This window comes from Schistocerca piceifrons, chromosome 8 (genome assembly GCF_021461385.2).
Source record: "Schistocerca piceifrons isolate TAMUIC-IGC-003096 chromosome 8, iqSchPice1.1, whole genome shotgun sequence".
NCBI lineage: Eukaryota > Metazoa > Arthropoda > Insecta > Orthoptera > Acrididae > Schistocerca > Schistocerca piceifrons.
The window spans coordinates 28,969,876-28,997,624 of NC_060145.1; positions in this window are offsets into that span (position 1 = coordinate 28,969,876).

The following is a 27,749-nucleotide window of genomic DNA, read 5'->3' on the forward strand; positions in this document are numbered from 1 at the left end:
AAAAAGAACCCTCAAACGACCACAAGGGCCGCCTTCAAGTGGCTTGCTCGCCCGCTACCCTCCAAAACGACTGACCAATGACTTCACCCGGCCAAGACGGCCGCTCGCTTATATAGGCTCGGACGTCAACCCCCGTGGTTATTTAAGTATCAATCTCACCAGTTAAGGTTACAAATTTTGATGCATACATCCCTCAACAGAAATAAGTTCACCATCGGAACCGCGCTGATAAGTACATCTCATTTACTATGTTACATTAATTTCTAGGATGATTCTATCACCCGTGAATCAAGTTTTAGTTTTTCCAAAATTTCGCCACTTTGCGCAGATTTGTTTGTTGACATCTGTGCTGCAAAGTTTTAACATAGAACTGCATATAGCACCGTTTTTAGACATAATCTATAGCGACCTACATATTGCGCTGCTCAAAATCTTCATATCTATAATAATTAATTAATTATGGGTGATAAATGTTAATAATAATTTGCAAACAATGAGAAATATTGCATGTTAAGTGTATAGTATAGCTTAACTAGTTTCAAATACGTGTGATGCCACCCAAAAATATTATATAGTGCCGTTCCTTATGTCATGAATTTTCTATTGAATTTTATAAACGATTTTCCCTCAAACTTTGTTTATTGCACTTTATGGGCTTAATTATTTATGAAACTTAACATATGACTGTGGCACTCGATCCGCTATGACGAAACGTTTTTAATGAGTGCTCGCTTATCCCTGTAAGTTGTTATTTACTATTTTTATTAGTCTTGTGATATTAAGCGATTTTGGGGTTACTATAACTTCTACGTCCCGTGACTTGAAATAAAGATCGATCTTTCAGAAGGGGCATGTTGCTGACCACAATCCGCTGCCGCATCGCTCTTCACCGTAAGTTCCGTAGTTTTCGCGTAATGTGCGAAAAACCAAACAATACCCCAAGCTACGGGCCACGTGGCCGCCGGAGACCATCCCACCGACCGTTGCAAATCTCGCGTGGGCACGCCAGTTGCGCGCTCACTGTCCGCAAAGCAACCCTTGCATACTAGAAATATTCATCTAGTATCGGGGTTTAGTACCGTCACACAATACACGTGGCCTTGAAGCCATACTAAATTGTCGAAATCAGATCTAATATGTAATTCTGTAATTTTAGCTTTTTATGTGTTTTCGTTTACCTGCGATATAGATTTCATTCCTTCCGAAAGCGTAATACTTGATTCTGCGCTCTTCGGAAATTATTACCGTTTTTTCTCCTGACGCTAGTACGGCTGTGGAGTTATTTCCTCCTCCAACTTTATTTGAATTCATGGTGAAATATCTGCTTGTCATTGAGCCAATCCTGATTATCTTACCATCCCAGCTTTGAGGTATAACCTAAAACAATTATTTCAATATTTATACTAAAACACAACTAAAAATTTGAGAGTGCTGAACTGAAAAAAACGTTCTCGAAAATCCTAATGAAATGGAGAAGAACTCCACAAGTAGAATACAGTTATCCAAAGACGTAACCTTACGTGGAGTTTGAAGCAAGTTTGGTGTTCGTCAGGATTTCACCTTATCCGCTAGCATTAAACTTTCCATTTACAATATCCGAACTGCGGATTAATTCGGTAATTTTTGTACAACATCTAAAATTTATGTTTTTTGTGGTGGATTGGCCGAACTGCCTATACGAAAGATTTCAAGCCTCTCTCCGCATGCCGACAAAAGACTTAAACATAGACCGAAGGCATAAAAGACTGCAGTTTGAATTTCAACATCAGGTAGGGTGAAAACAAAAGAAAATCTTCTCCATTTAGGTGGAGAAGGCAGCGCTGATCTCTCCGTCCTTCGAAATTTTCGTTTGTTCAGTTGCACAATTGAGTATTAAACTGAACCTGCCGATATTTCACTGTACTGATACCACCGTAATAGGCAGAAAACTTCAGCAGTCGCATGAGTGATGTGCTGAAATACGTTGCTGCACATAGCCCGTAAAATAATACACATGACGCGACAGATGCTTAGCATCCTGTATAAAGTATACCTTTCGACAATCTTTGTAGACTCGTAACTTTCCTATAATCACTGAATTTAATAGAAACTCTAAATGTCAAAATATATTATTCAAACGGCATGGTTATATATAGCCTGTTAATTGCAAACAAATGACCAATGAACTAAAACCAAGTGAAATAAGAAATACGCATTCGTTGTATTTCACATTGTGTACCAGGACCATTTTTACAGCTTTTGAAGCAGATGCCTCGTACCAGAGGATGCATGAAAGTATATTTATATGTAGGCCCCTAAATTCCTAATTGTTGTGCAAAATCTTCAGATCAGATTCTCATATTTGACAACACCTCTGGACCGTGTTAGCTTGCTTCAAAGACTTTGTGTCACACGTCAACATGTACAACCCCATCTACAACGATACTTTGCAAATCAAATGCCTGACGGAGAGTTCATCGAACCATCTTCACAATAATTTATATTATTTCAATCTCGAAGAGTCATGGAAAAAACGTACACCTATACTCTTTCTTGCGAGCTTTGGTTTCCCTTAATTTATTGTGCTGCTCGTTTCTCCCTATGTAGGTTGACGCCAACAAAATATTTTCGCATTCGGAGGAGAAAGTTGGTCATGGAAATTTCGTGAGAAGATTCCGCGGTAACGAAAAATGCCTTTGTTTAAATTATGTCCACCACAAATCCTGTACCATGTCAGTGACACTCTCTCCCCTATTTCCGATAGTATAGAACGTATTGCTCTTCTTTGAACTATCTCTATGTATTTCGTGAATCCCATCTGGTAAGGAGCCCACAATTCATAGCAGTACTCTGAAAGAGGACGGACAATCGTAGTGTAGTACCAATACATAAGAAGATGCAAACAACTACAGAGGAATATCGCTACTAACGGTCGGATACAAGGTGCTGTCAAAACTATTGCTCAAGAGAGTAGAAAAATAGGTACAAAATACAGCTGGCGACTACCAAGCGGGATTCAGGAAGGGAAGAGGTTGTATAGAACAAATATTTATCCTGAAGCAACTCATAGAACATAGGGCCCTAAAAAAACAAAAAGACAGGAATAACCTTCGCGGACATCAGAAAGGCATACGACTCCATCGACAGCAGACTCTTGTTAGGATCCTGAAGAACGGGGGACTTGATGGAACTACACAAGACCTCATAAAAGAAATTCTGACAGATACAAAAGCATGGGTGAAATTCAGAGGAGCACTGTCAGAAGAATGTGATCAAGACTGGTGTTAAACAGGGAGATGGATTTTCGCCATGGTTGTTCAATATAGCACTGGATGAAGTGATCAGGCAGAGGAGAGCAATAAACGAGGAAATGGGAATACCGAAGACCCATGTGGGGGACAAAAAGGACAACAGGGCTCAAATGGACTGCCTAGCCTTTGCAGACGACATAGCAATAGTAAGTGAGACGGAAGAAGACGCAAAGAAACAACTCGACAACTTAAGTGAGGTAGCCAGAAAGGTGGGACTGAGGATCGCCTATAATAAGACAAAGACATTAAATACCACTGCAGACTGTGAAACACCGGAAGGCACTGTGGAAATGGTGGACAAATTAAAATACGTGGGAGAATTTATAACGGGAAGGAACAGGAGTAAGGAGGGAACAACAGAGAGGATAAAGAAGATGATGTCAGCCTTCTGCATGACGAGAGAGATATACAATAAAAAGAATATATCCACAGAAGCAAAGATAAGCCACTACAAGGCAACGGTTAGGAATGCAGTATTATATGCTGCTGAGACGATGAAACTAGGAAGAAACGGGGGAGAACAACTAGAGAAAGAAGAGAGAAAAATACTGGGAAAATACTAGGACCCAAAAGAGGTGGAGAGAGGTGGATGCGAAGACCTCGGGAAGAACTGTACCGGAACATGAGAACAATATCCGGGGAAATCAGACTCAAAAGGGCAAGGTTTGCTGGACATGTAGTTAGGATGAGTATGGACAGAATCACAGTGTGGGAAACAACAGGGAGGACAAGGAGAAAGACAGGAACCAAGAGGGTTGTTGAACTTCGGAAGGACTGGTTGGAATTGGGGATCAAGGTCGAAGGAAAGGAAAATTGCAGGAACATATATACACCGACCAATATGCTGGAGATCAATGACAGAGAAGAATACAGAAAAAGATTAGAATGTCATCAATGGAGCCGACAGGAGAAACGGACACTGAAGATCTCGGAAGATGAGTGGGAGAACGAAGAGAAAGAATGAAGAGGTTCTGGGAGAAGAAGAGGAGAATGCAGTCCACGAAGGGGTTACCCGTGGTCCTACAGAGGTTGTAACGCAAGAAGAAGTGTACTGTGTCTCCTTAGTAGGTCTGTTACATTTTCTAATCGTCCTGCCAGTAAAACGCAGTCTTTATTTGCCTTCCCCGCAACATTTTCTATTTGTTCTTTTCGATTTAAGTTGTTCGTAATGGTAATGGTGACCGAAATTTAATGGAATCCTTCTAGCACTCATATGGATGACCTCGCACTTTTCTTTACTTATGGTCAATTGATAATTTTGGCAACACACCGTTCTAAACCAGTTTGCAATATGTTTTGATTCTGATGCCCATTACTGAAAGATAAACGACAACATCATCTGCAGACAACCTAAGACGGCTGCTGAGATTGTCTTCTAAATCGTTTATATAGATACAAAATAGCAGAGGGCCAATTACATTACGTTGGAGAAACCCAGAAATCACTTTTGTTTTACACGATGACTTTCTGTCAGTTACTACGAACTGTGACATCTGACAGAAAATGACGAATCCAGTCACATAACTGAGACGATATTCCATAAGCATGGAATTTCACTACAATCCGCTTGTAGGATACAGTGTCAAAAGCCTTTTGGAAATCTAGAAACACGGAATCCATTTGAGGTCCCTCGCCAATAGCACTCAACGATGTTTTCTAAACCCATGTTGACTTTGTGTCAATAGGCCGTTCTCTTCGAGGTGATTCATAATGTTCGAACACAATATATGTTCCAAAATCCTGCTGCATATTGACGTTAATGATATGGTATGTAATTTACTTTTCTTGAATATTGGTGTAACCTGTGAAACTTCCCAGTCTTTTGGTATGTATCTTTCGTCGTACGAGCGGTTGCATATGATACGTATGGAGCTATTGCACCAGCATGCCGTGAAACTAACCTAATTGGTATACTCCCTGAACCAGAAGACCTGCTGTTATTGATTTAAGTTGCTTTACTACTCCAAAGATATCTGCTTTTAATAGTCATGTAGACAGCTGTTCTTGATTCAAATTCTCGAATATTTACTTCGTCCTCCTTGGTGAAGATATTTCGGAAGTCTCTGTTTAGTAGCTCTGATTTCGCAGCACTGTCATCGATAGTATTTCCATTGCTATCGAGCAGAGAAAGACATTGATTCTGTCTTGTCGCTAGCATACTTTACATACGACCGGAATCTCTTTGGATTTTCTGCCAGGTTTCGAGAGAAAGTTACGTTTTGTAAATTATTATAATCATTTCTCTGACATCCGCGGTAATTGTCGAGTGTATGGAACAGATCACCACTCTTGGAGATTTCACGATCGTTTAAATTTGGCATGCTGTTTTCGCTGCTTTTGCAACACAGCTCTGACCAGTTTTGTGTAGCAAGGAGGATCAGCTCCGACTTTTTTTGATGTATTTGGTATAAATCTCTCAATTACTGTCGATACGAATTCCTTGAATTCAAGCAACATTTGGCCTACACATACATTGTTAATTTGGAAGGAGCGCAGATTGTCTCTCAGGCAGGCGTCAAGTGAATTTTTATCTGCTTTTTTTATAGATATATTTTTAGTTTATTTTTGGATGATATTTAATCTCGCTACGACAACCCTGTGTTCACAAATCCCTGTATACGTTTTGATGCTCGTTATAAGCTCATTATTAGCTCGTTGTTAGCCCGCTGCTAAAAGGTCAAGTGTGTTTTTACAAACGTTTACTACTCGCGTGGTTTCATGGAACAACTGCTCCAAGTAATTTTCAATGAATGCGCTTAATACAATTTCGGATGGTTTTATGCGTACCTCCGGATTTAAATTTGAATCTTTACCAACACGTCCACGCTAAATTAATGTCACCACCAACTACAATTGCATGAATCGCGTACGTGTTTGAAATTAAACTCAAGTTATCTTTGAGAATTTCAAGAATTGTATCATTTTAGGTATGATGTCGATAAAAGTATCTAATTATTATTTTATTCCTAAGAATGTCCTCTGCCCATACTAACTGACAGGAACTATCTACTTACTTCAGTTTCGCTACAAGATCAACTTCTTCCAACAGCAATAAAAACACCTCCGCCAACTGCGTTTCGCCAATCCTTTCGGAACACAGTTCGCAAAAATTGCGATTGAACTTATCTTTGGCTTTAGCCAGCCTACAGTGATATGGCGATTTGAGCATCAGTGCTTTCTATTATCGATTGGAGCTCTGTTACTTTCGCAGCACAGGTACGACAATTTACAACTGTTATAACGATGGTTCCTGTATCTGTGCTCGGCCTGCACCCTTTGAGACTGAAATCTTTTTTTGTTTTTTTTTTTCGAGACCCTCCCACCTAAAAAACCACTTAGTCCGCGCCACACAGCCCCTGCTACCCGTATAGCCGCCTCCTTCGTTTAGTGGACTCCAGACCTGTTCAGCAGAACCTGAATCCCCACCACCCAGTGCCGCAAGTCGAAAAATCTGCAGCCTATACTGTCACAGAACAGTCATTCTCTGAATCTGCCCCTCCACTCAGCTCTTTACGCACAGGTCCACAATCGGTCCTATCGACTCTGCTACTAATGGTGAGCTCTGCTCTCCTGGAAAAAGACTGGCAGCCTCTACCACTTCTGACAGTCGCTCGAAACCAGAGAGAATCTCTTCCTATTGAAACATCCCTTACAAAAATTAATGAATTACTGTGCTGGTAAACTCCTTACGTTATTTGATTTTCAAAGAGCTGAGCAAAACTGAACATACTCAGACATTTCTCTCTTTACTCATTCTCATCATCACTAAACTGACACACAATATTATTAGCGTAACGCAATCTTACTTTCAATAATCCCTACAAAAGAATGGCCCTGACTAACAATAACATATACTTTTCACGAATCACTTACCTCACAAAAATCTTCGATACCCGAACTACTGCAATACAGCGAGCGCCAATACTGCCAGCTAAATAAAAGATTCTAATTGCTGAAGGCACTAACTATTGATAGGCATGGTTAGCAAATGAAAGATTTGGTAGATAGCAACGTCTTTACCTTAATAACATTCAAAAGTCAATATATATATATATATATATATATATATATATATATATATATATATATATATATATATATATCAGTTGATGACATCCAGCAATATAAATTTACTCTTTCTGAAGGACACACGTCCAGATCTCCCGCTCTCAAAATTCTGCCATCTCTCTCCCCACATCCACCAATGCTGGCGGCTCACCTCCAACTGCGCAACGCTACGCGCTGTTCACATCCAGCTGCCCACCACTACAATAGCAAATATTCCAACAATGCAAACCATTCACAGACTGCACGCAGCACAGTCAGTGATTTTCATACAGAGCGCTACATGGCGTTACCAACATAAAAACCTAAACAGCCTACTTACACAATCTAAAGCGACACACACCATTGCTACAGACGTGAGCCACCACACGCAGTTGGCTGCACCCTGTGCTCTTCATGGCATCTGGAAGGACCTGTTCCACGTTTGGTATGCCTCCACCCGATATGCACGCGGAGTGCACATTGGCTTTCTTCCCCTCCTCGGCACCAATGTCCCTAAGGGACCCCACAACGGGCTTAACACTGGAGCTCCCAAGTACAAATAATAACACCCTCTGTTACTGCCCGGATCTTGCCAGCTGAGAGGTTCCCTCTGAAGCAGGACAGGTGACTGCATCTGGCTGAGCGACAGGCAGCACCTGTAACCTGCTTATCAGACTAACAGGGAAGGCCTTACTTCGCGCCATGCCCCGAGGCGACCTCGCACTCGGCCACAGGTGAGGGGTCAACCTCAGTGCGACTAGTAACTGGACTGGCAATTAGTGATTCTCACTGACTGGATGGTGTTGGCTTGTTTTACAGGTTTTTGTCACACGTTTATGAATCTCACTGTCTTGAATAGAACTCGCTTCAGTGACGAGTTGTACTTTGAACTGAGCATTCATGACTGGCAAAGACGAGTCAAGAGGTGCCCACCGACATAGATGCGATATCAACCTGACTGTCGCCCGCTATATGGCTCCCAACCAAGGTGTGTTGGCCTGGTATGCCATTTCATTACATTCCAGGTCCACTTGTATATTATCTGCGGCATTCTTACAGCACAGCGGTACGTCGACGATATTCTACACCACACTTTGTGGCCCTTCATGGCAAGCCATCCTGGGGATACATTTCAGCAAGAGAATGTCCGCTCGCACACAGCGAGGGTTTCCTCTGCTTGTCTCCGCGCTCGCAAAACACTAATTGACTACCAAGGTCACTGAATCTCTCCCAAGTTAAGAACGTTTGGAGCATTATGGGCAGGGTTCTCCTACCGCCTCAGAACTTCAACGATATAATGCTACAATTGGAGAGGTATTTGGCATTAGATCCATCAGAAGTACATCCAACAACTTTGTCAATCAATGCTAAGGCGAATAACTGCTTACATAAGGACCAGAGAGAAATCAACTAATGTAAAAATTTAGTTCGACGCAAAAACAGGAAGTTTTTCTATAGTCCTTTCTGAGTGAATTTCAAGTAAGGAAAAAAATATAAATGAAACATTATATGCACAACTACGGTGTATTTTTCAGCAGACAGTTTCTGATCGATTGCCTCATGAAGCACTTTGGTAGAAGTAATTAACACAGGATTAAACTGACTGAAAATTGAAATATGCATAGACTTATTATAGTTGTGAAATTGTTTCACGTCAAATATCAGTAGCATAAAACCAGAACTGTCATTGGTTGTGTAGAAAGTAAATGGCACACTGACCTCTGTTGGACGGATAGGCGCTGAAAATATTAGTCCTGTGTTATACGAATAAAGGGGAATTAACAGTAATGATATAGGATGAAAGCAGCATCTCCATTGGCATCTGTTCTACTAGATCAGAGGTCATTAAAGCAGAGATAATTTCTAGATTTTACCCCTGACGAAAGAGGTATTCATTCTGAAGTATTTATCAAGTCCTTTACAGGCGTCTTACTAATGTCGTGAACATAACAGATTAGATAAAGATTCTCTCCACTACAGGCTGTATTGAGGGAGAAGCCACTCTCTGGGTAACTGAGACAGCTGAAGGCTGTCAAATTTACAAATGATTCAAGAAGGAATTTTTATCAAAATGATGGTTCAGTTGTGATCATGAAATACTCTGAGGAGGTATTTAATCCTGAATCGTCTAACAGTAGATAAGTAAGTCAAACCAAGTATTTCGAGAATTGCTTAATTACGACTAGCCCATTTCACATAGGGATTATCTGCGAGTGTTAGATGCAGAACTGCCACTGGATATAAGGGACAAATGAGTCCATGTTCCAGCAACCAGTCTTGAGCACATAGTTTCAGCGTTAGATTCAGTTGGTCTGGCACATGAGCATTCGTAAATTGTTGAATACTAACATCATTAATGGTACAGCTCAAACCTCTCTACTAAAAATTGTAGAAACACACTTACACTGGAGGACAAGAGAGTGTGACGTGAGGAAATTGTTCAAGCGACTTTACGTGCTATCATAGGGAAAAATATTGACTAGAACTGTTCTGGACATGAAAGCTGCAGTGAGTGGCACGTCAGCCAATTTTTTTAGTAAGATTTGTGGGGCCAGAAGAGTATCCACATTTCCTATAGAGAATTGTAATGCTATTGGGGGCTACTGCTCTCAGATCATGAAATGTCAAAATGCAAATTCAAGTGGACGTTATAACAGGAAATGGAGCTGTAATATTCACAGCACTAATTGTAACTCAGATGAGTAATGAACACAACATTGGTGTTGAATTCTTAATGGAGAAGTATGCAGTGATCGACTTCTCATCAGGCAAATGCTTTCGAAACACCACTGGCTAATATATTGTAGTTGATCTACTAACAACAAAGAAAAAGCGAGATAAATAATGAAAGGGCTTAAAGGTAAATATAATCCTCTTAAAACAGATGTTTTATTTGCCCTGAGTTTAATACACACATATATAAACCAGTTCTGGCAATCTAAATTGTCGTCTTCGGATTATCTGATTGCATCTGCATTCGTGGCACTCAATGTACTGCAGAGCCATCTAATCATAAACATACACTCTTGGAAATTGAAATAAGAACCCCGTGAATTCATTGTCCCAGGAAGGGGAAACTTTATTGACACATTCCTGGGGTCAGATACATCACATGATCACACTGACAGAACCACAGGCACATAGACACATGCAACAGAGCATGCACAATGTCGGCACTAGTACAGTGTATATCCACCTTTCGCAGCAATGCAGGCTGCTATTCTCCCATGGAGACGATCGTAGAGATGCTGGATGTAGTCCTGTGGAACGGCTTGCCATGCCATTTCCACCTGGCGCCTCAGTTGGACCAGCGTTCGTGCTGGACGTGCAGACCGCGTGAGACGACGCTTCATCCAGTCCCAAACATGCTCAATGGGGGACAGATCCGGAGATTTTGCTGGCCAGGGTAGTTGACTTACACCTTCTAGAGCACGTTGGGTGGCTCGGGATACATGCGGACGTGCATTGTCCTGTTGGAACAGCAAGTTCCCTTGCCGGTCTAGGAATGGTAGAACGATGGGTTCGATGACGGTTTGGATGTACCGTGCACTATTCAGTGTCCCCTCGACGATCACCAGTGGTGTACGGCCAGTGTAGGAGATCGCTCCCCACACCATGATGCCGGGTGTTGGCCCTGTGTGCCTCGGTCGTATGCAGTCCTGATTGTGGCGCTCACCTGCACGGCGCCAAACACGCATACGACCATCATTGGCACCAAGGCAGAAGCGACTCTCATCGCTGAAGACGACACGTCTCCATTCGTCCCTCCATTCACGCCTGTCGCGACACCACTGGAGGCGGGCTGCACGATGTTGGGGAGTGAGCGGAAGACGGCCTAACGGTGTGCGGGACCGTAGCCCAGCTTCATGGAGACGGTTGCGAATGGTCCTCGCCGATACCCCAGGAGCAACAGTGTCCCTAATTTGCTGGGAAGTGGCGGTGCGGTCCCCTACGGCACAGCGTAGGATCCTACGGTCTTGGCGTGCATCCGTGCGTCGCTGTGGTCCGGTCCCAGGTCGACGGGCACGTGCACCTTCCGCCGACCACTGGCGACAACATCGATGTACTGTGGAGACCTCACGCCTCACGTGTTGAGCAATTCGGCGGTACGTCCACCCGGCCTCCCGCATGCCCACTATACGCCCTCGCTCAAAGTCCGTCAACTGCACATACGGTTCACGTCCACGCTGTCGCGGCATGCTACCAGTGTTAAAGACTGCGATGGAGCTCCGTATGCCACGGCAAACTGGCTGACACTGACGGCGGCGGTGCACAAATACTGCGCAGCTAGCGCCATTCGACGGCCAACACCGCGGTTCTTGGTGTGTCCGCTGTGCCGTGCGTGTGATCATTGCTTGTACAGCCCTCTCGCAGTGTCCGGAGCAAGTATGGTGGGTCTGACACACCGGTGTCAATGTGTTCTTTTTTCCATTTCCAGGAGTGTATTTGTAAGCAATTCACTGAAGAATACGCACTAATGCAAAACCATATATGACGTAATACAACCATAATTGTGATAAACTCTCACAAAAGAGCCACTTGAAATACGTTTGGTTCACAAGGTATTGTTTGATATATCATAAATGTCAGCTCCACTCAGCTGTATAGTTTCTTGGCGTTAAATACCTTCACTCGATTTTAGTTCTTTGTTTTGGCAGGTACGTCTGTCAGAAGAATGCAGAAAGTATATAGATTTCATATTTTTAGAAAGGAGTTATCAAATCCCGTCATTTGGATTGAGCACAACTTCAGATGTATTAATTACTGCCTGGGAGACAGTATTAGGGCCTGACTTATCAGATTAAGTAACTTTATACGTTTATGATGTACTAAGGCAACGGCAAACCACCTCCATTAGGACCTTGCCTGGTAAGGCGGTGCGGGTCTCCCGCATCGTTCCCCTACGCTCTGTAAAGAAGCATGGGACTTCATTTCCATTTCCATTTCAATAGCCACGTATACATGGGGCGAACATCTAGGTTTGCTGGAAAAAACATTAGACAAATTTTTAGAAGCAAGAGTTTCAGGAAGTCTACAGAAATCAGAATCCGTAAGGAACAAGATTAAATTTCTAGATCATATTATTATTTCCACAGGACTAATTCCAAATCAGAACAAAATAAGTGCTATTAAGAATTTTCCCTTACTGAAGAAATAAATAGCGGCTTAAAACATTTATAAGCAATGCCCAATTTTCAGGTGATTCACACCTAATCCTGTTTCGAATAGCTCAGCTTCACCATCAGTTTGGGCAAGTGACTGCCAGAAAGATATTGATTCAATAAAGCATTCTTAGTTAACTCTGATATGTTACATCGTCCGTAAAATAGATGGATTTCAACACAAGTTAATGAAGAGGAAGGCAAGCAAGAAATTTTTGTTATACGTTTTCCTAGCCACACATTATCAGGACGTGAGCAAGCACGCTCAGCTACCGAGTTGAAACCTGAAGCCATATGAAACTTCCTGGCAGATTAAAATGTGTGCCGTACCGAGACTCGAACTCGGGACCTTTGCCTTTCGTGGACAAGTGCTCTACCAACTGAGCTACCCAAGCACCATTCACGCCCCGTCCTCACAGCTTCACTTCTGGCAGTACCTCGCCCACTACCTTCCAAACTTTACAGAAGCTCTCCTGCGTACCTTGCAGAACTAGCACTCCTGAAAGAAAGGATATTGTGGAGACATGGCTTAGCCACAGTCTGGGGGATGCTTCCAGAATCTCATTCCTATAGCCATTGTTTGAGAATTTCAGAAGTTCAGGCATCATATGCATGGACAAAAACTGAAAGTCCTCTCCCAAAATCAAGCATTAAGCCCACTTATGTCACGGAAAGTACTCTGTACACACTTGCACCATTGGTCACAATTTTTACGGGAATAAAATTTTGAAATCACACTTATTTCTTGTCAACCACTAGGTTAGACTTGAGTACAGTGAACTTATGGAACAAACCAATGATCATACATATTGTTCACGAAAGACGGCAATTACAGTTATTTTGAATTCTTTCAAAATTATGGCTGATCTCCAAAATGCTGTTCAGCATTGGTGTTACGTTGAAACACTGCTTTCACTAAATTCTAGTGGAAATTAAAACTTCACAAAACACATAATGAGGTTCTATTCTATAGAGTTCAAAGATGATCAGACACATGCTGCATTTGCATTCCAGTCATTTGTGAGGATGCCTTATTTGGTACATGCATCATGCTTTGGGGCTTTGCAGTGGAACTTAATATATAAAAGGGAAATATAAACTTGTACTGCTGTTTTCCCATCATAAGGGGGTACCTCCGACAATAGCTTAAAACAGGTATCATATGTCAGTAAACAAAATCTGTCAGTAACAGGTATTGCACAGACTTAAATCCTATAGTACCAACAAAACTGCTACAAATCGTTTCAATCGTTATTGAAGGACCTTTGCCCTTTGCAACAGGCAGAGATAAAAATGTAGTAGCTCTTCGTGATACTTTCGCAGTTGTTAAATTACCAGAACGAAGTTTTCGGTCTACAGTGGAATGCCCGCTGATGTGGAAATGTTAAATGAAATGCTATGAAGTCTACTATCACAAGTCAAATCATCAAAATATTTCTGACAATTACTGGCTACAGTTGTAAAGTCTGACAACTTGTTGCCACACAATGCATTAAGCATCACTTGTAGAGTAAGGCATACATTTCTATATGTACACCAAACTTAAAAGATACTAATATCACTATTTCACCCAGAAGATACCAGAGTAAGAACGTACTGTGAACTGGATAGATATGTACGAACTTATGCATACAATCAACAGACGCACGTTAGCCGCACTCACCAAACAAACACACATCGTAGCCTATTTTTACAAGAAATTATGGCAGCTACGTAATCTAGAGAACCATCTGCTGAATCCAATAGGGGACACACAGCTGCCATGGGAACTGCCTCTACTGGGAGTGGGAGCTGATGTCCCTGATGTTGCAGTTTTGCCACCCACTAGTGAGGCAGGCACACCACATTGGTAGCTCTGCTCATGGAGGTGTCAGTGTCCACGTAGTGCGTGTGTTGATTCACACACCGTTTCAGAGAGTTTTTGATCCCTCCCTGATCACGGTCCACTTAGTCCTGTCAAGAGGACCACAAAGTTAGATACCACGTTGTCAGGGTGAACGTTGAGCCTGGCCCACCAGTACTATAGAACTTAAGACCAGTGCGATGCTGGAGTTTGGGGCAGCTTCTCCCATGGACTGGAGTCATGGTAGTAGGCCATCAGTCTACGCATCAGTGCTAGATGGCGTGCTGACATCAGTACTAAATGATAGACTCCATCAGAAGTGGCTTAGAATCGTCTTGTAGGGCAAAAACAGCTAGACCAACACTATAACAATCTCACACACAAGTTGTTTCCATACCGTAAGCATATGATGGAGTGCAGACAATGTGAACGCCGTCAACCCAACAGTGTACCAAAGGATCTTTGTGGACGACAGTTTATGTCAATGAGGAGAGACTCTTACATACAATCTTCTGTAGTAATCTAAATGATTCCTTTATTAATTGGCGACTCCATGGAGTGCTGTGTGCACAAAGACCTTATACTTGAAATAAGAAGGAAGGTCAGCGTTGGTCGTAATATTGATGGTTTAGTGACAGCAAAATCGATTTTCAATCACATAGTGATCATCTTCAGTTCTGTGGTGTAAAAATTAAACTCATAGGCACTGGTATTAAGTTATTATCAGGAACCAAAGCTAAGAAACGGTCACAATAACTCTTTTTGAATTATTGTGATCGTTTCTTGGCTTTGGTTGCTGATAATAACTTGATACCAGTGCCTATGAGTTTAATGTTTACACCACAGAACTGAAGATGATCACTATGTGATTGAAAATCGATTTGGCTATCAATAAACCATCAATATTGCGGCCAACGCTGGTCTTCCTTCTAATCTAACTGATTCCGCTCTCCGCGAGTTATCAGAGGTCTGCATTTGCTTGACGGATTTTTTACAAGGTCATTACTTTTTAGTCAGAATCTCGCTAGTCATTGTTGGTTATACCTAGCGTCTCTTCTGTAATGTTACGAGAGTAACGAAGGTGGTTTGGTTTGTGCAGTTCAAATTATTTTCGCAAAACGATGTTGAAATGTTTATGCATCCTGCCTGATGGCTGGCGACACTTCGGCTTGCGTGCGTAACACTGGCTGCGAGAAGGTGGAAAAAATTTTACTTTCATATTGTCTTACTAATTCTGTTGCCTAACATTCCCCTCCAAATTAATAAAATTCATCTCAAATATTTCCGTTTTCTATCTGTGCAACAAAGTTTGTTATATATTGTGATAACGCAGATTTTCCCGGTGTATCAAATACTGATGATTTTCACGGGTTTGCAGCCGGGTTCCATGGTCAGAACGATGTAACCCGGCTGCAAACCTGTGAAATTCATCAGTATCTTATATATTTACATTTACCTTAAATCTTTCATTCATTGATCACAAAAAGTCTTCTATGTTAACATTATTTGCTTCATTCTTATTTTACTCCAAAAATCTCTTACGTACTAGTGCCAATACGTTTCAATGGAATTTGATGAACGGTTTGCGGGATTGTATTATTATGTGTTACATAAAAATTCTTCGCCATATTTTACAATAGACTGAAAACTAACTTTGCCGTCAGCCAGAAAGCAATGGAGAACATACTGGCCATAACGTCCAGTCTTCAAGAGCGTATTCTTCCTGTGCTCACTGAAAGAAAATGTTTCTACTCTCTATTTACTGAGCGGGATTATGAACTATGATTATAACTGAAAGCTTTGAGCTCTAATTGATAAATATGTTCTGTAAAAATTCACACGCGCTGACGTTGTAATATCACTGATAATAATAATAATAATAATAATAATACGCCTACCAAGCAGAATTATGAGCAGTTCAGGGGCGACCTCTACAGTGAGTTAGAATTAATATGGTCTTTCACCCTGTCTTCTAACCATCAAAGTTAATTGCTCATTACAAAAGTTGAAAATAATTCAACCCTCTCGTCACGCAGTTTTGTCAACATTACGGGAGGTACACAAACTGTTACTTCCGTGAAATCTAAGCGATCCAGGACGGTGTACGGTCTTCGCGTGTTCACTTCCAATTTGTGCCAAACGCGCGTTTCGTAGCAGCTTGGCTGTGACGTAATCCAAGGCAGAGTGTAAGCCGGAGTTTGACAGACGCGGACAGATTGATAGCTCTGTGCGAAGTGTGTCCTCTCACTGCCTCTTTGACCGTAGCGGACGGCCGAACACAACATCTCCTGTCAATCGCTCTATGCCCTTGTGGTAGCATCTAAATAGCCGCTTTCTCAGACACATTTTATTTGACAGCACTGTTGTGTCTTTATTTACAATCTTCGTAATTTTTATAAAATAGAGTTAAGTTGGCTTAAGTTAGAGAAAAAGTTTCTGCTCGACTGCATTTAAACACTGCTGGCTAAAGTTTTTAGACCGGAACTGACAGTAGAACTCGACCTCTGAACTTCTTCTTTAAAAGTCCTTGTATTGATTGTTATTTATTTTAAACTCTTGAAACTTGGTATAGTTTCATTATTTAATGACTGTAATCAAGTACTGTAATTAGAACTTTCTACCGTTCGTACAAATGGTACTTATTTGTTCCAAATTTAGTTTTTAGAAAATTACCTGTAAACTAGTGGAGGTAGCATAATGGAGTCACACAGTTGACATTTTTAATCAAACTCAAGCTATATACGAATTATCGCCTTTCTGAGTCTAATATTTAGCACCTTAAATTTTTCGTAAAAACGTCTATTTTGGCCAAAATATTGCTCCGATCAAGCTGAGACTTGTAACCATAGCTTCTGAGATACATTTGCACACACTGAACAGTTTATAGATTTCTAGTTTTATTATTTAGCGTCAACTATTTTTTTCTTGAAACAATGTAATTGGTGAGACGTATAAATATGAACATTCTGAGATTTAACAATTTTAACGTTAATATATTGATGCACATGTTGACAAAGTTTGAAAAAGGTACTTTAACTTTTAATATGACTCTTAGATTATGGCATAATACTTTGTATGCCACGCACAGGTGCATTATGGTGACGTGGCGCTAGTGGCAGTGAACTGGGGCAAGTCCCGGCACACTCGCTCACCTCCGTAACTTTCAAATGATACGGCACTTGCTTCACCGCAGGTTGTTCCCATTGCATGATTTATTCTCCTTCTGAGGCAGAAGTATGCTGCACATATAAAAGATAGTGTCACCACAACACTGGAGGTTAATACGTTGACTGTCATGATATTTTCTTTCTGCTTCTCTCCATATCTTCGAAACTGCTGTAACATTTGAATCTACCTAAATTTGTTTCTTCCTTCAAATAATTTGTCCATTGTCTATAGTAAATTGGGCTCTACCTTATTATTTAGGAAGGTTATTTCTTCCGTGGGTAACTTGCTAAAAGATTTTTCTGGCCAATTACATCATTGGTCATGGTCCTGCACTTACTGTGGTACCTGTACCCATAACAGGATGGTAAATCTGTTCTGAACAAGTCACACTTGGTCCCATTTACCTGTAATCCAATTTGTTTTTACTATAATTTTGTTATAGCTGTAAATATCTTAACGTTGTGGCGACTTACGATTACTGTTTCTTGGGAAAACGCAGAATATAACCAGTGACTGCTAGTCCTCTGATAATGTGGCGGTGGCATTGATACTCATTTTTTGTATTCTGGTGCTTCCATATTCCGTAGGAACAACCGAATTTTAAATGATCGCTAGTCAGTTCGAACTACCTGCAATGGACAAATGGTGAGTACGTCCTTGACAACTGCTAGAATCCTTTTTACGATAATCCACTCTATGGTAGTGCAATTTTTGCAAACTCCTTGACGAATTTTCAGTAATAATTTTGTACTTCCAAAAGTGATTGCAATTGCTTAACTATTTGTGGTATTGAAAAATAAGGTACAGTTGAAATGAGATGAGGATGTCTCCTCACTTCATCCTGGCTAATAATATGCCACAGGTAAGTAACTTGTGGCTGTGCACAATGGCATTCTTCAGTATTTAATATGAGATATGCTGTTTTCAGATTGTGCAACACTTCACCTATGTGTTATGCAAGTTCATCTATATCTGTTAAAAATACTATGGAGTCATCCAAGCAGTCCATTCATTTTTTCGGTTTTAAATTTCAAAGGACTCTGAAAAGCGTTGAACTGTTGTATGTGCATTTATTAACCTGAAAGGCATTATGTAGTACTAGTAGTGACTAAATGATACTATAGAAGCTAATTTCGTCTTATCTTCTGGACGCACTTCAATCTAGTGTTACCCACTTCTGAAATATATCATAGAAAAGACTTTACATTGACCTATGTTACCCAAAGTTTCACCGAGCGAGGTGGCGCAGTGGTTAGACACTGGACTCGCATTCGGAAGGACGACGGTTCAATCCCGCGTCCGGCAATCCTGATTTAGGTTTTCCGTGATTTCCCTAAATCGCTCCAGGCAAATGCCGGGATGGCTCCTTTCAAAGGGCACGGCCGACTTCCTTCCCCGTCCTTCCCTAGGCCGACGAGACCGATGACCTCGCTGTCTGGTCTTCTTCCCCAAAAACAACCAACCAACCAAAGTTTCAGTTATATTTGGAATTTGATACGCTTCAGTTACTGTATGTTCGTTTAGAAACCTACAATCACAAGAGAATTTATATTCTCTTGTTGTATTATGTGACTGTTTGGTATCATTACTGTATTTGCTGGCCAAGGACTAACACTATGTTCAAAAATGACTTCATAAAGCTGTTGATCTATCAACTGTTCTACTAAACTCTAACTGATCTACTAAACTGTGGATATTTGCGTAACGTATATCGCTTAAGAGCCTGAAACCATGAGTTTCCTACTCTAAACTTGAGCTGTGTTCTCCTCACTGGACCTGTTTTGTTATGTTCTATTGCGCGGGGTGTTTATGTCCGTATTTTCAGTCCACAAGGTCAAGACCTACAACTGATAGTTGCTCTCCAGCATCTAAGAAAAACATACTTCTTATTTACCGAAGCAATAAAGGAACATTTCGTCTCTACATTTGCTTTTACAGAACTGCTATTTGCTGGGAACGCTTCCCGCAGAAGGAATATTCCCGTTGGCGGTTAATTGTTCCTTCTTCTCATTGTACTTGCCTTGCTTCCTACTTTCACAGTCCTGAACCTTACTGTAGCTATTTATAACATTGTGGTTGGCGACCCTATGCCTTTGAATGTACCTTCTCACCACAATGATTCTTCATCAAATCTGAAAATTTCCCCCCCATGAACCATGGACCTTGCCGTTGGTGGGGAGGCTTGCGTGCCTCAGCCATACAGATGGCCGTACCGTAAATGCAACCACAACGGAGGGGTATCTGTTGTGAGGCCACACACACTTGTGGTTCCTCAAGAGGGGCAGCAGCCATTTCAGTAGTTGCAGGTGCAACAGTCTGGATGATTGACTGATCTGGCCTTGTAACATTAACCAAAACGGCCTTGCTGTGCTGGTACTGCGAACGGCTGAAAGCAACGGGAAACTACAGCGGTAAATTTTCCCAAGGACATGCAGCTTTACTGTATGATTAAATGATGATGGCATCCTCTTGGGTAAAATATTCCGGAGGTAAAATAGTCCCCCATTCGGATCTCGGGGCAGGGACTACTCAAGAGGACGTCGTTATCAGGAGAAAGAAAACTGGCGTTCTACGGATCGGGGCGTGGAATGTCAAATCCCTTAATTGGGCAGGTAGGTTAGAAAATTTAAAAAGGGAAATGGATAGGTTAAAGTTAGATATAGTGGGAATTAGTGAAGTTCGGTGGCAGGAGGAACAAGACTTTTGGTCAGGTGATTACAGGGTTATAAATACAAAACAAATAGAGGTAATGCAGGAGTACGTTTAATAATGAATAAAAAAATTGGACTGCGGGTTAGCTACTACAAACAGCATAGTAAACGCATTATTGTGGCCAAGGTAGACACAAAGCCCATGCCTACTACAGTAGTACAAGTTTATATGCCAACTAGCTCTGCAGATGATGAAGAAATTGATGAAATGCATGACGAGATAAAAGAAATTATTCAGGTAGTGAAGGGAGACGAAAATTTAATAGTCATGGGTGACTGGAATTCGTCAGTAGAAAAAGGGAGAGAAGGAAACATAGTAGGTGAATATGGATTGGGGGAAGAAATGAAAGAGGAAGCTGCCTTGTAGAATTTTGCACGGAGCATAACTTAATCATTGCTAACACTTTGTTCAAGAATCATAGAAGAAGTTTGTATACATGGAAGAATCCTGGAGATACTAAAAGGTATCAAATAGATTATATAATGGTAAGACAGAGATTTAAAAACAGGTTTTAAATTGTAAGACATTTCCAGGGGCAGACGTGGTTTCTGACCACAATCTATTGGTTATGAACTGCAGATTAAAACTGAAGAAACTGCAAAAAGGTGGGAATTTAAGGAGATGGGACCTGGATAAACTGAAAGAACCAGAGATTGTAGAGAGTTTCAGGGAGAGCATAAAGGAACACTTGACAGGAATGGGGGAAAGAAATACATTAGAAGAAGAATAGGTAGCTTTGAGGGATGAAGTAGTGAAGGCAGCAGAGGATCTTGTGGGTATAAAGACGAGGGCTAGTAGAAATGCTTGGGTAACAGAAGAAATATTGAATTTAATTGATGACAGGAGATAATATAAAAATGCAGTGAATGAAGCAGGCAAAAAGGAATACAAACGTCTCAAAAGTGAGATCGACAGGAAGTGAAAACTGGCTAAGCATGGGTGGCTAGAGGACAAATGTAAGGATGTAGAGGCTTGTCTCACTAGGGGCAAGATAGATACTGCCTACAGGAAAATTAAAGAGACCTTTGGAGAGAAGAGAACCACTTGTATGAATATCAAGAGCTCAGATGGCAACCCAGTTCTAAGCAAAGAAGGGAAGGCAGAAAGGTGGAACGAGTATATAGAGGGTTTATACAAGGGCGATGTACTTGAGGACAATATTATGGAATCGGAAGAGGATATAGATGAAGATGAAATGGGAGATAAGATACTGCTGGAAGAGTTTGACAGAGCACTGAAAGACCTCAGTCGAAACAAGGCCCCCGGAGTAGACAACATTCCATTAGAACTACTGATGGCCTTGGGAGAACGAGTCATGACAAAACTCTACCATCTGGTGAGCAAGATGTATGAGACAGGCGAAATACCCACAGACCTCAAAAAGAGTATAATAATAATTCCAATCCCAAAGAAGCACGTGTTGACAGATGTGAAAATTACCGAACTATCAGTTTAATAAGTCTCAGCTGCAAAATACTAACGCGAATTCTTTACAGACGAATGGAAAAGTGGTAGAAGCGGACCTCGGGGAAGATCAGTTTGGATTCCGTAGAAATGTTGGAAAACGTGGGGCAATACTAACCTTACGACTTATATTAGAAGGAAGATTAAGAAAAGGCAAACCTAAGTTTCTAGTATTTGTAGACTTAGAGAAAACTTTTGACAACGTTAACTGGAATACTCTCTTTCAAATTCTGAAGGTGGCAGCGGTAAAATACAGGGAGCGAAAGGCTATTTACAATTTGTACAGAAACCAGATGGCAGTTATAAGAGTCGAGGGGCATGAAAGGGAAGCAGTGGTTGGGAAGGGAGTGAGACAGGGTTGTAGCCTCTCCCCGATGTTATTCAATCTGTATATTGAGCAAGCAGTAAAGGAAACAAAGGAAAAATTCGGAGTAGGTATTAAAATTCATGGAGAAGAAGTAAAATCTTTGAGGTTCGCCGATGACATTGTAATTCTGTCAGAGACATCAAAGGACTTGGAAGAGCAGTTGAACAGAATGGACAGTGTCTTGAAAGGAGGATATAAGATGAACATCAACAAAAGCAAAACGAGGATAATGGAATGTATTCAAATTAAATCGGGTGATGCTGAGGGGATTAGATTAGGAAATGAGACACTTTAAGTAGTAAAGGAGTTTTGCTATTTAGGGAGTAAAATAACTAATGATGGTCGAAGTAGAGAGGATATAAAATGTAGACTGGCAATGGCAAGGAAAGCGTTTCTGAAGAAGAGAAATTTGTTAACATCGAGTATAGATTTCAGTGTGAGTAAGTTGTTTCTGAAAGTATTTGTATGGAGTGTAGCCATGTATGGAAGTGAAAAATGGACGATAACCAGTTTGGACAAGAAGACAATAGAAGCTTTCGAAATGTGGTGCTACAGAAGAATGCTGAAGATTAGATGGGTAGATCACATAACTTATGAGGAGGTACTGAATAGGATTGGCGAGAAGAGAAGTTTGTGGCACAACTTGACTAGAAGAAGGGATCGGTTGGTAGGACATGTTTTGAGGCATCAAGGGATCACAAATTTAGCATTGGAGGGCAGCGTGGAGGGTAAAAATCGTAGAGGGAGACCAAGAGATGAATACACTTAGCAGATTCAGAAGGATGTAGGTTGCAGTAGGTACTGGGAGATGAAGAAGCTTGCACAGGATAGAGTAGCATGGAGAGCTGCATCAAACCAGTCACAGGACTGAAGACCACAACAACAACATCTGAAAATACTCGTTCTGTCAGCACCCTAGTCGCACCATCCACTTCTTGTAAATGCTCGGCAATGAAAAGTAATGTGGCTAAATTATCACAGTTTTCCATGCTCATCTATTGCGAAAAATCTCTGTGGACACCTCCGAGAAACACATCCAGCGCTCTACTTTCCACTAGTTTGAGCAACACCGAGTGTGTCAGCTCCTAAGTCTGTGGATGAGTTTTGCGCATCGTGTCAGAACATGATCCACTGTTTCATTCCTCTTTTGTCATAAGCTATTGAGTTCCTCCCTAGGAAATCGAGTACTGCTCTGTTCTCTCTACCTTTGACGCAAATCCTCCGCTAACTCACTGAGTGCTGATACTGTATTAATCACTTCACGATCAGAGACATAGGTTATCACTCGGTGCATGTTTCATATGACCAGCTACTTAGCGTTGCAGTGGCTCATATAACTTCAATAAACGCAGTAGTGTCTTCAGGATTTTCCCGCAGAAGGAGTTATTGGAGTTGCTACTCAAGGATCAGTAACTAACGAATGAGCGCTTCTACTGTTGTAGTCTCAAGCAAAACCGACTGAGGCTGTTATGGCAGGAACGATTGTACTTGTTGTATTAGTTGTTCATTAAGTGTACTCCGCTGTTGATTATGCTACAAGAATTTAGAAATTTACGTTTCTAGGGCATCGTTAGTTATAGCTCCCAGCGTTAATGTCATGTTTATGCGATTTTTATTTCACACTAATTGACAAGTATTACTTTCTATGTTATTGAAGTGCCATAGCAGCAAAAATAGAAGCATTAAATTTAATTTATACAGCTAATCATTAACCAATGACACCATGAACAATTGTGCACCATTTGACAGTATTTTTTACAAGCAGTACACATTGCTGGTGCAAATATATCACATGGTTCACTATCTCCAGTAAAATTAGACATTTGGCGAAGTGTCGGAACGAGGTACTCTTGCCGACTATCACCCTTGAACTGCAATAAATATGCCGTTCCTTTGGTCTATGTAAGGTGACATGAAAGTCTGTAAGTCCCAACCTGTACAGAGCAAAGAATACAGATTTTCTTTTGACTCAGCCTCTGCGTCTTTTCAGTTGTCGGTGTACCGGAACACTGGAGAGCATCTAACTCTTACTAGCACTGGGATGGAACACTTGTGTAAACTAATTCGTAGTGGACCAAATAATAGGAGCCGGCCTCTCTGGGATTGGGAATCCCTACTGATTCGCCAGGATGCCGGCCGAGCAGCTGTACATCGCCGTTAGACGCAATAAATTAATATTCAAAATTATTAAATTTATTACTGAAAGTAAAAGTGGTTACTGCTCCTTCAGGGATGGCTAGTGGCTATGTGATCCGGAGCGGAATCCAACAGCGGACTTACGGCTAGCAAGAGTGCTGCTTCAGCCTGGAGTGGAAGCCGATAAGTCCCTCATGTGACGATTTAGTCATCCGCTTGCAAGGTAGGCACGTCACGTCGGTAGCTTTGCTTTAGGAGATGGCGCTGACCACGACGTGTGTATTTTTAGTCACACGTCGTTACGGAAGTTCTCGACCCCTCTCTGGTTACTACCTGCGTTGTCCCCACAGGTGGACTGCGATGTCGGATGACGTGTAGTCTTGCTGATTGCTTTACCTGGCCTGCAAGTTCAATCTTGGAGTTGAGGCCAGTTTTCGTTCTGGGACGGAGTCATGTTGATACGCCCTCGGTCTACCCATCAGCACTGATTTCTGCACTGATCTCAGAGCTGGATGCTGGATTCCACCAGATAAGGCTTTGATCGCACATCGCCCTATACGGCAGAAGGTGCGAGACCAACAACGGAACCACTCTCACACACAAGATGTTACTGTACCATAAGCAGAGAAGAATCGAATGCGAATGACATGAAGAACATCGACCTTACCGACTGAAAGCCAAAAGCTGGTGCGGATGCGGTCTTTGTGTCACTGACGAGAGGCTCTACTCTACGACGTCTTTCACAATGACGGAATTGGTTCTGCTCATCACTACTTGCCAGCGGTATTCAGTGCCACTGCACTTGCCTAATGAATGTTTTACAGGCTCTTTACTGCTTAGTCGGACTCTCACCAGTAGTCGTGTCGTACCTAGTGTCCCCTGTGTAGATTACGAAAGAAATGAAGGTCGTTTGGTGAGCCCTGTTCTATCTATTTTCCCCTGAGCTGCTCGTAGTCTCTCTTAAGTGGCAGGATGACTGATTTGCTGATCCAAAAACCGTGTTGGAATTTTTATGTTTCCCAGCTGGTGGCTGGCGACTCTTCCTCATAGCTGACTAACGCTAGCTGTTAGAAACTAGAAGCAAATTCGCTCTCACGTTCCCTTACTAGTTTCTTCGCTTACCAGAACTCTTTTGAATACTCACCACTCTATGCAAAAGAAAATCTTGTGGGAGCTATTTTACTTGGGTGCTAATAAAACAGCTTGGATTCCACAAGCAGGAAGCTAATTGGTAGTTTATCGTAAAACCAACAAAATTAAAGGGTTGCATGCCCAAAAATATCTTAAAAGGTGTCTACGTGGGTGACTGATTAAGTACTCGTGCATACATGAATTATTTAACGTGGTGTAACAACTATTTTAATAAATGGTTTTTGTATAAATTTTGCAGCCATAGGAAAGTATGGAATCCGTATGGGCTGAAACGAAGTCATGTGATTAGTTCTGTTGACATTTAGATATTTGTTACCGAGGGAGCACTACGATTCTTGGTATTTAGTTTTACCAAATCGACTAATTACTAAGCCCTACATTGCCTGTATAACTTAAACACAAACTGAAATGTAAATTTACATAGAACTTGTTAGAAATACAAACACAAAGAACTTCTTAGTGTTAGTTTGTATACCGTATGTGTGGTGTCACCGCCAGACACCACACTTGCTAGGTGGTAGCCTTTAAATCGGCCGCGGTCCGTTAGTATACGTCGGACCCGCGTGTCGCCACTATCAGTGATTGCAGACCGAGCGCCGAAACACGGAAGGTCTAGTGACACTTCCTAGCACTCGCCCCAGTTGTACAGCCTTTGCTACCGATGGTTCACTGACAAATTACGCTCTCATTTGCCGAGACGATAGTTAGCATAGCCTTCAGCCACGTCATTTGCTACGACCCAGCAAGGCGCCATTACCAGCTACTATTGATGCTGTAAAACATGTACCGTCAAGAGCGATGTTCACCAATTATGGATTAAAGTTAAGTATTCCAGAAGCTACGTACCTTTTTTTACTAGTCTCATTTCCGTGTCCTGTTCCAGACCTCACGCCAGCCTGCGTGAGCTTAAACGCGTGCCTTTCGGCTTCCTCCTAGTGGATTGGCAGTCTTGCCAGTCCACAACAGTATGGACAGTACACTATGATAAAGAGAAAGTACATGTTGTGACGTTGTCCTACTTGAGATTAGTATTCTGATGTTCGGTAAAGAATAGGACGATATTTATATGTATATACGTATTTTTCCAGTACTAGTAGTACAAATGAAATCGAAGATTGCCACCTATTTCTACATACGAAACGTGTCATAGTGCTTTATGTTCAGGACGGAAACTTGACTTAGTGTTAATAGTATTTAACGCGAAAGGGAAAGGTCCCGAGTTCGAGTCTGGGTCCTGCACACAGTTTTACTCTGCCAGGAAGTTACATTCAACGCAAGTGGCCTTTGAATGATAACATTTGTTTTAACAACTTTTGAGTTCTGATCAGATAAGAGATTTTTTTTTCTTTTCTCTATATTTTGCTTATTTCTCAAGTGTGATTTCGGCATGATGCACACATGCGAAGATTAATTTTGTCCGAAGAACAGATGATGCTGTCCTAGCCTATATAAATGTTGGTTCATTGAGAAATCTGTTTTATGAAATCATACCAGAGTCGTGAAAGGAAATTATTAATTATTGATTGGAAACTTATTTCTGTAATGGAGTATAATTCCCATACATCGGTGAATATAGTTGGTTCTATAAACGTTATGCCTGTGTTTTATTTCAGTAAAGACAACTGAGATCTGTGGGGTGCTATGAAAATGTTGTTGTTGTGGTCTGCAGACCGAAGACTGATTTGATGCAGCTATTCATGCTAATCTATCCTGTGCAAGACTATTCATCACCGAGTAACTACATTTTTTCGGATGAATCCGGGTTCTGTTTGCAGCATCATGATGGTCTAATCCGTGTTTTGCGAAATCGCGGTGAACGCACATTGGAAGCGTGTATTCGACATCGCCATACTGGCGTATCACCCGACATGATGGTATGGGGTGCCATTGGTTACACGTCTCGGTCACCTCTTGTTTCCATTGACGGCACTTTGAACAGTGGACGTTTCATTTCAGACGTGTTACGACCCGTGGCTCTACTCTTCATTCGATCCCTGCGAAACCCTACATTTCAGCAGGATAATGCACGACCGCATGTTGCAGATCCTGTACGGGCCTTTCTGGATACAGAAAATGTTCGACTGCTGCCCTGGCCAGCACATTATCCACATCTCTCACCAACTGAAAACGTCTGATCAATGGTGGCCAAGCAACTGACTCGTTACAATACGCCAGTCACTACTTTTGATGAACTGCGGTATCTTGTTGAAACTGCATGGACAGCTGTACCTGTACACGCCATCCAAGCTCTGTTTGAGTCAATACCCAGGCGTATCAAGGCCGTTATTACGGCCAGAGGTGGTTGTTCTGGGTACTGATTTCTTAGGATCTATGCACCCAAATTGCGTGAAAATGAAATCACATGTCAGTTCTAGTATAATATATTTGTCCAATGAATACCCGTTTCT